Raw genomic sequence first — 11,932 nt, forward strand, 5'->3', positions numbered from 1 at the left:
AAAAACTAAGCAATGACATGAACAAATACTTCACAAAAGGAGACATCCAAATGGCCAGTAAGCATCTGAAAAGGTGCTCGACATCATTAATTATCAGAAATATGCAAAACAAAACTACAAGAAGAGCTCACTACACACCCACTGGAATAGCTCAGATTAAAAGGACCAGAAACACGAGGACATGGAGCAAGTGGAACTCTCTTACACTGTGGGTGGGTGTGCAAACTGACACCAACGTGTTGGTTGGAAAATTGCTTGGCAGGATCTATAAAAGGTAAACATATGCTTACCCTTTGACCCATTTATTGTACCTCAGGGTATATGCCCAACAGGAAATGAGTGCTTGTGGGTTTACAAAGACGTGTACTGCAATGTCCATAGCAGCTTTATGTGATAGACCTAAAGTAGAAACAACCCAGATGTCCATTTATAGTAGAGTAGGGAGAGAGAGAAAGAGATTCCTGGCCACTATCCCAGATCATACTTTGCATTTCCCTGGGTGGCCCCACTCTTCTTTGGTTTCCACAGGATCCCCAGTTGATGCTCATGACAGACAGCTATGGGAGCCAATGACCAAGAGTGTGAAACACCGCAAAGCCCAAATCCCACTAGAATAAATTATACTGTACCTCTGAGCAATAAGGCAAAGACTGAGTAAATGCAACGTATTTTCAGTCATTGAATTCAACTCCAATTGGGGAGCTTAATCAATAAATGATTTAAAATTAATAAATAATTGATTTTGAAAGAAAATATTTTTAAGAAATCTCCGGTAAGATCCTAGGTTACCCTAAAAAGCTTCTAGTACAAAATGTTGAAAATCTTTCCACACAAAAATCTAAACAAGTAAGAAATAAAAGGAGAGAAATATAAATTTTTTTTAAACGGGAAGCATTCTGTAAATAGTAAAAAATTCAAGCTGGCATTTCAGAACATTCAAGAAAAGGTGAACAATTCCATAAATGCTATTAGGAAACAAACAAATCATTTCAAAAATAAAATTACAAGTGTTGGAAGAAAACCTTTTCATAATGTTAGAGTGAGAAAGAACTTCCTAAGCGTGATACACAAGCCAGAAACCATGTAAGAAAAGATGGCATATATGGATATACCATCTTTATGCAACGTGTTAAAACTCTACAGAATATGTAAAATTTGGAATCACAAATTGGAACATGTGTGCAAGATAGAGAGCTAATGTTCTTAGCAATTAAGAGTTCTTATATATATCAATAAGTAATCACATGTATTTCTCAATCAGCAAAAAGGTAAAAAAATTGGGTAAATATGCATTGAAACATTGTGGGTGGGGGCCAGCTTTGATTTTCCTCATCTTATTTTCTTCTTTGTCTTTGTCTCTGCAGAACAGGGTACTTCCATACACATATTAGTAGATACGGTTATTCATAGACATTATATATTTTTCATACCAACTTTGCAAGTTTGGGTGCTGCTAGACCCATTTTTACACATGAGAAATCTGAGTTTCCTATAGCTGGACAGTTAGCAGATTCAGGACTCAAAAATCAGGTCTTCTGGTTCTGAATCCCTTGTTCCATGGCTAGCTTTCTGGTAGACCATAAATAAAAGCACGGCCACAGCATCTTGGCAGCCAGCACAGACCCATGGAACTCTTGGCCAGACTGGTGATCCAGCCCTAGGGCTAGGCATGAGAAGGACGCTCTGTCTATTTGAGTGATCACCTTGGCCCTTGGTTCTCTTCTCTAAGACAGAGAAACAACACACACACACACACACACACACACACACACACACACACACACACTGCCCCTTGGACTAACCCCACCTCCCCAGTTCCTCCTTTCCCCTCAGGTCAGTCTTCCTTGGCCTTCCCCAGGTGTTGCTGATCCCAGCCTCCTAGTCCTTTTTTGGTCCTGGTCCTGCAGCCTCCAGGTTCTAAGTATGTTCCTCTAGGCTCCCCAGCCCCACAAGCCTTGTCTACAAACTGGGTGGACTTCTGCCCAATGACCTACTGAGCCTGCCTCTGCCACCTGCACCCCTTTCCCAGGATCAGCCTGGCCAACTGGCCCTGCCAAGTGTCTCACTCAGAGAGCAATGCGTCTGGGAGTTCCCTTCCTCACCCCTTGGGAAAGCTCAGGCCTGCTTTTTCTCTCCCATCCCAAATAGCAAGGGGCACTGTGCTAAGTACACCCAAGGTGCTCTGTAGATTCACTGATGAGGGCCTGGCTTGCTAGGACCTGAGTAAACCTCATAAAAGTGAGTGCACCAGAAACCAGAGTGACACACGCCATCCCCTCCCAGCTCCACAGCCCTGATCTCTGTGATCATCTTTGAGCAGAATCTTCCACCCCAGATTCCTTCCCTGGGGCAGGACAGGAATAGGTGTGGGCACCCTGGCACTGCTGTAGAATACCAGCCTCCTGGCACAGATGTTCACATGGCTCTCTCGCACCTCCCAGGTGCAGCCTGGGAACAGGCAGCCCATCCATCCAACCCTACCCCCCTCCGGAGCTCTGGGAGGTCTCACGGCCTGGGCCTATGGTCTGGGTACCAGACATAATGCACCTGGTGGCTGGAGAGGCCATCCTTTCCTCTGATTCTCAGTGTACCCACCTGTACAATGGGCAACAGGAGACTGCACTGGATCTGTGGTTGCCTGAGAGAGCCAAACTATTGGAAGTCATGCTGTCAATCAATTTCACTTAAAAAAATACAGACCCAAGTCCGTGCTAAATGTCATTCAAGCCAGATCTAGATGCTGGTAGAAGAGCAGAACAACAGAGGATATTAAAAAAAGAGCATTTGCTCAATGTTACTAACCATCAGGGAAATGTAAATGAAAACCACAATGAGATACCACCTTACTCTTAAAGATGGCCATAATTAAAAAGTAAAAAAAAAAAAAAAAAAGATGTTGGCATGAATGTGGTGAAAAGGGAACAGTTTTACACTGCTGGTGGGAATGTAAAGTACTTACAACCCCTGTGGAAAACTGTATGGAGATTCCTTAAAGAACTAAAAGGAGAACTACCGTTTGATCCAGCAATCCCACTACTGGGTATCTACCCAGAGGAAAAGAAATCATTGTATGAAAAAGACACATGCACGCACATGTTGCATAATTCCAAAGATATGGAACCAACCTAAGTGCCCATCAAACAATGAATCAATAAAGAAAATGTGGTATATACACACCATGGAATACCACTCAGCCATAAAAAGGAATGAAATAATGTCCTTTACAGCAATTTGGATGGAGGTGGAGGCCATTATTCTAACTAAAGTAACTGAGGAATGGAAATCCAAATATTACACATTCTTGCTCATAAGTGGGAGCTAAGCTGTGAGCACAGGTATAAGAATTATATAATGGACTTTGGGGACTCAGGGGAAAAGGTTGGGAGGGGGTGGTGAGGGATAAAAAACTACATATTGGGTACAGAGTACAATGCTCAGGTGATGGGTGCACTAAAACTCAGAAATCACCACTAACAAACTTAATCCAAGTAACCAAAAACCACCTATACCCCAAAAACTACTGAAATTTAAAAAGAGCATTTCAGAAAAATATTTATGGAAGGAAAATCGCAAACTGCAAAAAAGTCCATAATTTAATGTTTTTCTGCACTTTCAGGTAGCCCACCAATTTGATTTCAGCGGCATGTGTACTTCTGTGCACACCTCATGTACACACACACACATGCACACATATATACATACACACACACACACACATTTAATTCTTACAAGTCTATGAGGGATCATTGTCCCACTACACAGATTTGAAAGCTGAGGTTTGGGATAGTGAGTCATCTGTCAAATGTCGCATGGTTATTTAATGGATGTGCAGCTTCATAAGAATTTCTTAATATAAAAGCAGAAAAAAAATATGTGGATACCACTAGTGCAGAAAATTTGGGAGAAATCAAGGAAATTCTGGAACTGTCTGCATGCCCCACACAAGGCTGCGGCTGTGAAATGCTGGCTCCTGGGATGGCTCACTCCAGTATTTGTCGGGTTGGTTCGTGCAGCCCAGAACAGAGCTGACACCACCTTCAGTTTTCCGTCTCTGAGCCATTCGACTTCTCCTTTGGAAGGTGTCCCACCCACCTCTCTCACCTGCCTTTCCCTCATCCTCCTTTCCTGCTTCCTTCCAAAGAGGCAGAACTTGAGTTGAAAAGTAGATTGAATGTCTATAACGTACCAGGCAGCAAGCCAGGTGCGGGGGAGAGAGAAATAACCCAAGTCCTCATAAGCTCACAGACCAGGGAAGGGACAGACACTGGGGGGTCACGCCTGTACTCCTAGCACTTTGGGAGGCCAAGAAAGGTGGATTGCTTGAGGTCAGGAGTTTGAGACCAGCCTGGCCAATATGGTAAAACCCCATCTCTATTAAAAATACAAAAATTAGCTGGGGGTGGTGGCTCGCACCTGTGGTCCCAGCTACTTGGGAGGCTGAGGCATGAGAATTGCTTGAGCCCGGGAGGCAGAGGTTGCAGTGAGCTGAGACTGCGCCACTGCACTTCAGCCTGGGTGACAGTGATACTCCATCTCAAAAACAAAACAAAACAAGAGTTCTGTGGAGGGGTGAGTTCAACATCGCTGGCACCCACGAGAGGCAGATATTGAATCAAATGAAGGCCTCCAAACAAAAAAAGCAGCAGCTCCATCCCCCACCCACTCACGGGTCCCATCTCAGGGGGGCATTGTGACACTGAGGTGGAGCACAGGTCCTACAGCCACAGCAAGCTGGGCCACCTCACCCAGGTCACCTCACTTCTCTGTGCCTCAGTATTTCCATCTGCCCAATGGGACTACTGAAGTACCTGCTTTGTTCATTTCATCAGATTGTTGGTAGTGCTATCAAATGCAATGGCCCATGTGGAGAGGATCAGTTAAAACTAATTCGTAGTAATCATAGCAATAGTTATAATAGTAGTAGTTAATAAAATAGTAATTAATTACTATTAATGGGCATTACTAATGATAAACATGATGACAGGGAGCTGATTCTGTTCATCCAAGTCACACTCTGCTCACCATTCTCATCCTCCAGCATCAAGAGTGAGAGTGTTGGGTGCCTAACACTGCTGGAGCCCAGGAGGACAATTCTTGCCCCTCAAATGAAACATGTGCTATCAAGAATGGATCAGACAGCAAAAATCAAATGTTAAGGATGGCTGAGATCCTTGAAATTCAGGAGGAATTTGGATGGATAGTCAGTAGTTACCCAAATAGGGTTATCTGTTCACATCTAACTACTGACTATTTTGTGTGCTATTATATAGTTAAGGATGGGAAAAGCTCATTTCTGAGCTTTCAGAAATTTGGGAAAACAGAGTGGTTGTCTACTTAAGACCAAGGAAAGGGCCAAGTCACAGAGAAGATGTAGTGAAGAAATACACAAGCCCACACATCTATTCTCCAAGAATGTTCCACACATTCCCCAGTGGGTTCCATTACCAGCTCAAGCCACTAGCATAAGAATGAGGAGTGATACCGAGGGTAGCTCTGGAAGCAGCCATCCCACGGCTCACCATGCAGGTGGAAGAAGGGATGTTTCCCTTCAGTCATCCAGGTTTTCAGCTCTCCTTCCAGGATAAGCGAAAGAAGGCTGATAGAAACCAGGTGTGGGCTGGTAAGCAGGTCACCCTTATTTGCAAGGGCATACTCTGAGCTGCCACGGCTTGTTTGCTGATACCAGACAGTCCTCTTACAGAGAACTGCCTTTATAATCCAAGACAAAATGAAGGACAATTACTTTCGGAGAGAGAATACAAAGATGCAAATGGCTGATATCAGATACCTCTAAGCAGTGCAAACCAAGAAACAGTAGAGACTCAAGAATCTGAATCAGGGAGGAGGACCTGAGAGCGGGAAAAGACTATAGAGAATTCTATGTAGAGACAGAAAATCTGGATTCAGGTTCCATGGCTGCTGTTTCCCAGCCATGCAACCCTCCTCAAGTTACTTCATCTTTCAGGATTTTGATTTCCTCACCCATAAAACTGAGGAAATGTTTGAGAAATCCACTGGGAGGATAAATTAAAGTAGTGACTGTAAAAGGTGCGGTGTAAACCATAACCGCCCATGCACAGGCTGCTCTGTGACTTCGGAATTTTGCAGGGTTCCCCAAGGGCTGGACCAATGGCTTTCATTTTCCTCCACTCTGGGATGAATTTTTAAAAAATTACTGGATGCTCAGCTTGAAATCTGCGGTGTTGGGATGAAAACCTAAACACCATACAGCTGCTATTGTCTTCCAGTGGTGTTTCCAAATGCCAGAATAACCTGACCAGTGGGACTTCAGCCAGTCAGCCCCTCTGCATCACTTCCCAAGACCAAAAATGCTTTCCCTCCTTGGATGAACAGCCTGGAGGTTGCTCCAGTGGCTCCCCGGGGAACTCACAGTCCGAGAAGGGGTATGGGTTTGAGAAGGGCAGCATGGGGCGGGCCTACACTCCCAAGGCCACCCCACATCTCAGTACATCTGTGCCTCAACCTACTCACCTGTGAAATAAGGGCAATCATACTCACCTCCCCACTGTTGAGAGGCTGAGATAATTCATGCAAAGCCCTGGGACTGTGCCTGGACTGTGCCGCTTACGTACTCCATGGCGGCTGACTTGTTGTTTTATTATTATCAATCACTATTATTCTTATCCTCATATAACTTTAATTATTATTTTGTGATAGCACTGATGACAGAGACGGTTGTTTTTGGCAGCAACCCCAAAGAACCACAAGTGTGTCCACACCCACCCCGCTCCCAGCCACAGCTGTCTCCCACCTGGCACACACTGACAGCCCTGGGTGTGCCAGGCCAGATGGGACTCGTGTGTTGCAGGCACGTGACAGAGCTGGACACCACAGCTACTGGTGGGCACTCTCTGCCAGCCACTGGTGGCTGAGATTCATCTCCTAGTTGTGGCTGAGATTCATCTCCTAGTTGTGGCTGAGATTCATCTCCTAGTTATGGCTGGCAGAGGTGGGAGAACAACCTTAGAACTCAATGCAAGAAGTGGGCAAACTGAGCAGGGCTGGGGCCGGCTGGGGACCTGGGTGGGCCCTTGGAGGTGGCTCTAAAGGGCTTGCTTTGGGCATTGGGGGTGGAGTGCAGTTGGGTCCATGTAGGTGTCCGGCAGTTGGAGCCAGATGCTCTCTGAGCCAGTGGGTCTATTCCAGGGGCTTGGTCTGGGCAATGTCCCAGATCTAAGGACTCAGAGGAAGGGCAGGACCAGGGAATTCGGAGGTGGTGGCAGTTGGTGGCCAGAGGTAGGCAGGTGGTGGGGCTTTGAGTCTGTAGTTATTTGACTCAGGGCTTCTGCAGCCACTGGTAGGAGTGCAGTTCAGCAGGGGAGAGTGTGGAGGTGGGCAAGGATTAGGCTGGATGTCAAAACAGGATTGCAGCCCAGTGGGAGAACAGGCAATGAATCAGGGCCCCAAGGCAGAGGCCAGCTTCCACGGACTGAGGAAACCCACGGTGGCCAGAGAAATGGTGCTCTCTGGCCAGAAAAGAAGTCCAAAGCAACCAGCCACACACCTGCTGCTGGGCCTGACTCAGTGGCTGAGTTGAACACCTGGGTCAGGGTCTGCTAAGCCTGGAGTGATGGTCCCCAAGGGCCAGCACAGCCAAGGTTACCAATGTTGGGCTGAAGGTGACATGCCTGGGGGATCCTGAAACTATGTGACATGTTTCTGTGGGAGAGGCAGATGATTGGGAGTGACAAGCCATAGACTGAAAGTCTATGAAGCAGAATGACAAGGGGTTGCTGCTTGATGAGAATTTAAGCGTCAGAGTGTCAGGAAGACCTAGGGCTGTCTGGGTGATCCGGGAAGGCTTCCTGGAGAAGGTGGCCATAAAACGGGAGGAACCCAGAGTTTCTACATCACCTCTTGCAATTTGATTGCAAGAGGCAATCAAATCCACCTCTGTCATCCCCTCCCCCCACCCCCATGTCTAGAGGCAGTGAAGGAGCAGGAAGCCGCCCACTCAGCATCGCCGTGGACGGGGATGCCTGCCCTACAGAGCCTCGCTCATGTTCCCATATCCCAGGGTCTGCACCTGCACAGACAGCAAATGCTGCTCCACTTGGGCCCTGCTCCAGGAGCTGGGGACGGCAGAGACAGCCAGGTTCTGTGCTCAAGGAGCTGATACTCAAATGGCCAAAAACCAGCAGTGCAGATGTGGGCAAGCAGTGCAGATGCGGGCAAACAGAGCAGATGCGGGCAAGCAGTGCAGATGTGGGTCATTTCAGGGCAGGGAAATGCTGTGGATTTTGAGTTGAGCAGACCGGGTTTGAACACCAGCTCTGCTCCCAGTTACCTCATTCCTGGAAAGCTATTGCACCTCCCGAAGACTCTTTTTACTCATCTGCTGAATTTGGATAAAACCATCCACTTCCTGGGATATTTGGAAAGAAAAGAGAGGAACCCAGCCCCGCAGAGTTTTGCAAGTGGGGAATGTACCAGCCCGCAGCATCCAAGGCAGTGCTGAGCAAGCAGGTTACACCTGGAGAGAGTGGGGTTCAGGGACGCCTCGGATAGGAGCCTTGACATGATGTCACCAGAACTTTCCATCTGCCCTTGCCTTTGCTCCAATGTGTGTGCTGGCTCTGTTCTTGCTCTCTCTGCAAGCTGGCTTCCTCCACATGAGCTGGGCTTCCACCAGGCCAGCAACACTGCAAAGAGTGATATGAGTTAGAGGTTACTGCAGGGATTAGGTCCCCCAGTGGTGGGAGTTGGGGAGAAGTCTGTGGAAGGCTGTCATCCTGGGTCTGGTGGTCAGCCCAGAACCTCTGCAGGTCAGCCAGGTGGGGAGGGAGAAGAAAACCTGGGTATGAGATGGGGCATAATGAGGCCTGGTCAAAGCTTGAAGGACAGACCAGAACCCACATCTGTCACTCCAGCCTGGCTGACACAGTGACCCGAGGAAGGGGCCGGTGCTCCTCGCCTGACCTGAGACCTGGAGAACTGAAGGAGGAGGCCTGGTGAGGGCTGTTAGAGCCCTTGGCACAGATGCTGTTCACAACAACCAGGTGCACCAGCAGGTGAAGGGGGGCAGCGCCTAGCATCCCACAGCAACCTCAGAGCGTTCCTGCTTAACTTCTGCCTTCCAAACCAGAAGTACCTTTCTCTTGTAGCCAACTCTTATCTGGAACCACAGAGGGTGAGAATTCTTCGCTACAGTGACACATCTGGCTGGAACTATCTCCCCCAACATCTTCCAAAGCTTATACCTTACGGTTTCTGTCCCCAAGACCTGCTGCCTTTGCACTCTCTGACCCCAGGTCCTAATTCCAAGGCTCAGACCATCCCCACCTGGTTCAGGTGCCCCTGTTTGGGTCAAACACTTCTGGACACAGGGCTCAGGGCAGAACAGGTGATAAAATGACAGCTCCCACAGGCAGGCACCTAGGGAGGGGCAGTTTCTATAGGAAGGAAAAACTGTATGTGTCACCGTAGCTATTGCACACACACACATTAAAATAGTAAAATAGGGATAACACGGGGGAGGAAAAAGCCTCGGGGGAAAAGCAGTGAACTTGATGACCATAAATGTGAACAAAATTGCCCTTTGGGGGCACAGCACGTGGCTCTCTGCGTCCCAGCAGCCAAGGACCCCACGTAGTTCCACAGCTCTCAGCATAAAAGTGTGTGTGTGTATCTTCCTCACTCTATCACAGGCATCAGACAGTGGGACCATGTGTAGCAGAGCCTTGCACCCAGGCAATGCCTGTCACAGCAGGAAGCACAGTGGAGAATTTCAAATGTGTGTTTTGGAGGCTTTTTGCGAGCAGCATCTTCTCGCTACTCACCTCTGTCTCCGAAAGCAAGCACGGCGGCTTTCCTGGGTTCTTCCCTACAAGAGGTACCTCCTAGATTTCTGGTTAGCTCCCTCTATAACTTCACTCACCTTATTCATTTACAAACATGGGTTTGGCACCGACTGTGCACCAGCATGGTGTCTTCCCTGTAGGGCTGATGAGTCAGAGGGAGTGATACTGATCACCATTGTCCCAGTGTGTCTACGGATCCGGACGCTTGACACCTGGGGATGCTTGCATCCCATATTTTCCCATATATTGGGCTGATATTTTTTAAAAACTTCTCCCCACATCCCCAGTACTGGAAGCTTTTGCTCTTTTTTTCTCCTGGAGATGAGTGATTTCCCAACTTAAGAAAAGGCCCAGCGCCTGGGACTGTGGGTTCTGTTCTGGAGTGGAGCCTGCTCAGTTTCAGATGAAGAAACTGGTTTCTTATGCTGCTGTTTTGCTTCTTGCCATGTTCGGTCCCCTCAGATGCCAGCCAGACATCTGGCAGGGGGCTGGTGAGGACTGTCTGCCAGGCACCTGGGAGTCTCCCTAATTATCTAGTGATCCTCCCAACTTGTGACACCTCCAGTCTCCCAGAGACAGTTCAGGCTGAAAGCCTGCATTGGAGTGTGTGGGGAAGAAATGGCCCTTTGAATGTGTTCAAAGCCTCCGTGGCCGCTGGCTGGGGAAAGCCAAGGGCAGTTGTGCTCAGCAAACTTCCTGGGGGAGCCTGTGGTGTTCTCAAGGGGAAATGGGAAAATACTGACAAGAGAGAACTTTGTCATTGTTCCCTGCATTTAAGCAGGAGGGAAAAGAAAGGAACATGAAAGCATGTCCCTGGCAAGCACATCAAATTAAATGTCAAAAATATCCCAGTGCTCATAACTCACCAGCGGCTGATGTCTGAAGTTACAGCTTCAGGCATTTATCACAGACAGCACTTTGAAAGGGAAAAGTCACGAGTTTTGATGTCAGAGCAGCTTGGCTTTGAATCCTGGCTATATTCCTGATTAGCTGGATGTGTCTGGATAGTATGTTTAACCTCTTCACACTTCAGTTTTTTCTGTAAAATGGACTTCGCACACCCCACAGGAGACCACCATGAAGAATGTGAACATCGAGTTAGGGCTTAGAAGCCTTATTTGCTAACAATACCAAAATGGACATTCTAGGTTTATCGTGAGGGTTAATGAGATTATTTAAACAGATTTTTGTGGTTTTTTTCTTAACTATATCCGTTGAACCTTGAACCTTGCACATAAAAGGCACTCAACACATACCTGTTGAACAAATTAACAAATAAACATATGAATGAAGAGGTGTTATTTCCCTCTCTAAACTCCTTTGCCTGTGACAGAAAATTCAAGTTTGTTAAATAGCAACAGTGAAAAAATGTTGGGATTGTAATGGAACGTCTACCACTCCCCAAGCCCTCAGTCCACTCACCTGTTCAGCCTCTCTTACCTTTGCATTAGGGAAGGGCCAATATTCTTAGCCTTTTCCACCCCAAACAAGCCCTTCTTGTCTTTACACACTGTGGACCTTGGGTTTGTAATACCTGCTTCGTGTCCACCTAGGAAATTCTGACCCAGCTTCAAAGCCTAGTTTACACGTCACTTTCTCCATGAGAAGAGGGTGATGGTGCCGGCAGTGATGGTAATATTAGTTCTGGTGGTGATGGTGGTGGTGGTGGTGAGAGTGATGGTGGTTGTAATGGTGATGATAGTTCTGGTGGTGATGGTAATGGTGATAATAGTTCTGGTGGTGATGGTGATGCTGGTGTTGGTGGTGGTAATGAAGGTGGTGGTGATGGTGCTGCTTGTGGTGGTGATGGTGGAGATAATAGTTGTGATGGTGATGGTGGTGGTGAGAGTGGTGGTGGTTGTAATGGTGATATTAGTTATGGTGGTGGTGGTAGTGGTGAGAGTGGTGGTAGTTGCAATGATGATAGTAGTTCTGGTGGTGATGGTGCTGGTGTTGGTGGTGGTAATGAAGGTGGTGGTGATGGTGCTGCTTGTGGTGGTGATGGTGGAAATAATAGTTGTGATGGTGATGGTGGTGGTGAGAGTGGTGGTGGAGGTGGTGATGATGGTAATGATGGCGCTGTGGTGGTGATGAAGGTGGTGGTGGTGATG

At 47.4% G+C, this 11,932-nt stretch overlaps 1 protein-coding gene across 2 annotated transcripts in view; it reads right to left on the minus strand.

Moving 5' to 3' along the window:
- Window positions 1-10,341, minus strand: part of SERPINA12 (serpin family A member 12) — a 31,003-nt gene extending 20,662 nt beyond the window's left edge. Inside the window, exons 1-2 of one of the 2 annotated variants that reach the window (XM_003778365.5) lie at window positions 9,899-10,341; window positions 8,309-8,663 (exon numbers count right to left, since the gene is read on the minus strand). The gene's annotated coding sequence lies outside the window, so the exon portion shown is untranslated. Of the gene's footprint in view, window positions 1-1,802; window positions 2,187-8,308; window positions 8,664-9,898 lie in introns of those variants that run through there. The other variant, XM_054530970.2, reaches the window with a different exon arrangement.
- Between the last annotated feature and the right edge of the window lie 1,591 nt (window positions 10,342-11,932).

The sequence above is a fragment of the Pongo abelii genome, chromosome 15, assembly GCF_028885655.2.
Source record: "Pongo abelii isolate AG06213 chromosome 15, NHGRI_mPonAbe1-v2.0_pri, whole genome shotgun sequence".
Taxonomy (NCBI): Eukaryota; Metazoa; Chordata; class Mammalia; order Primates; family Hominidae; genus Pongo; species Pongo abelii.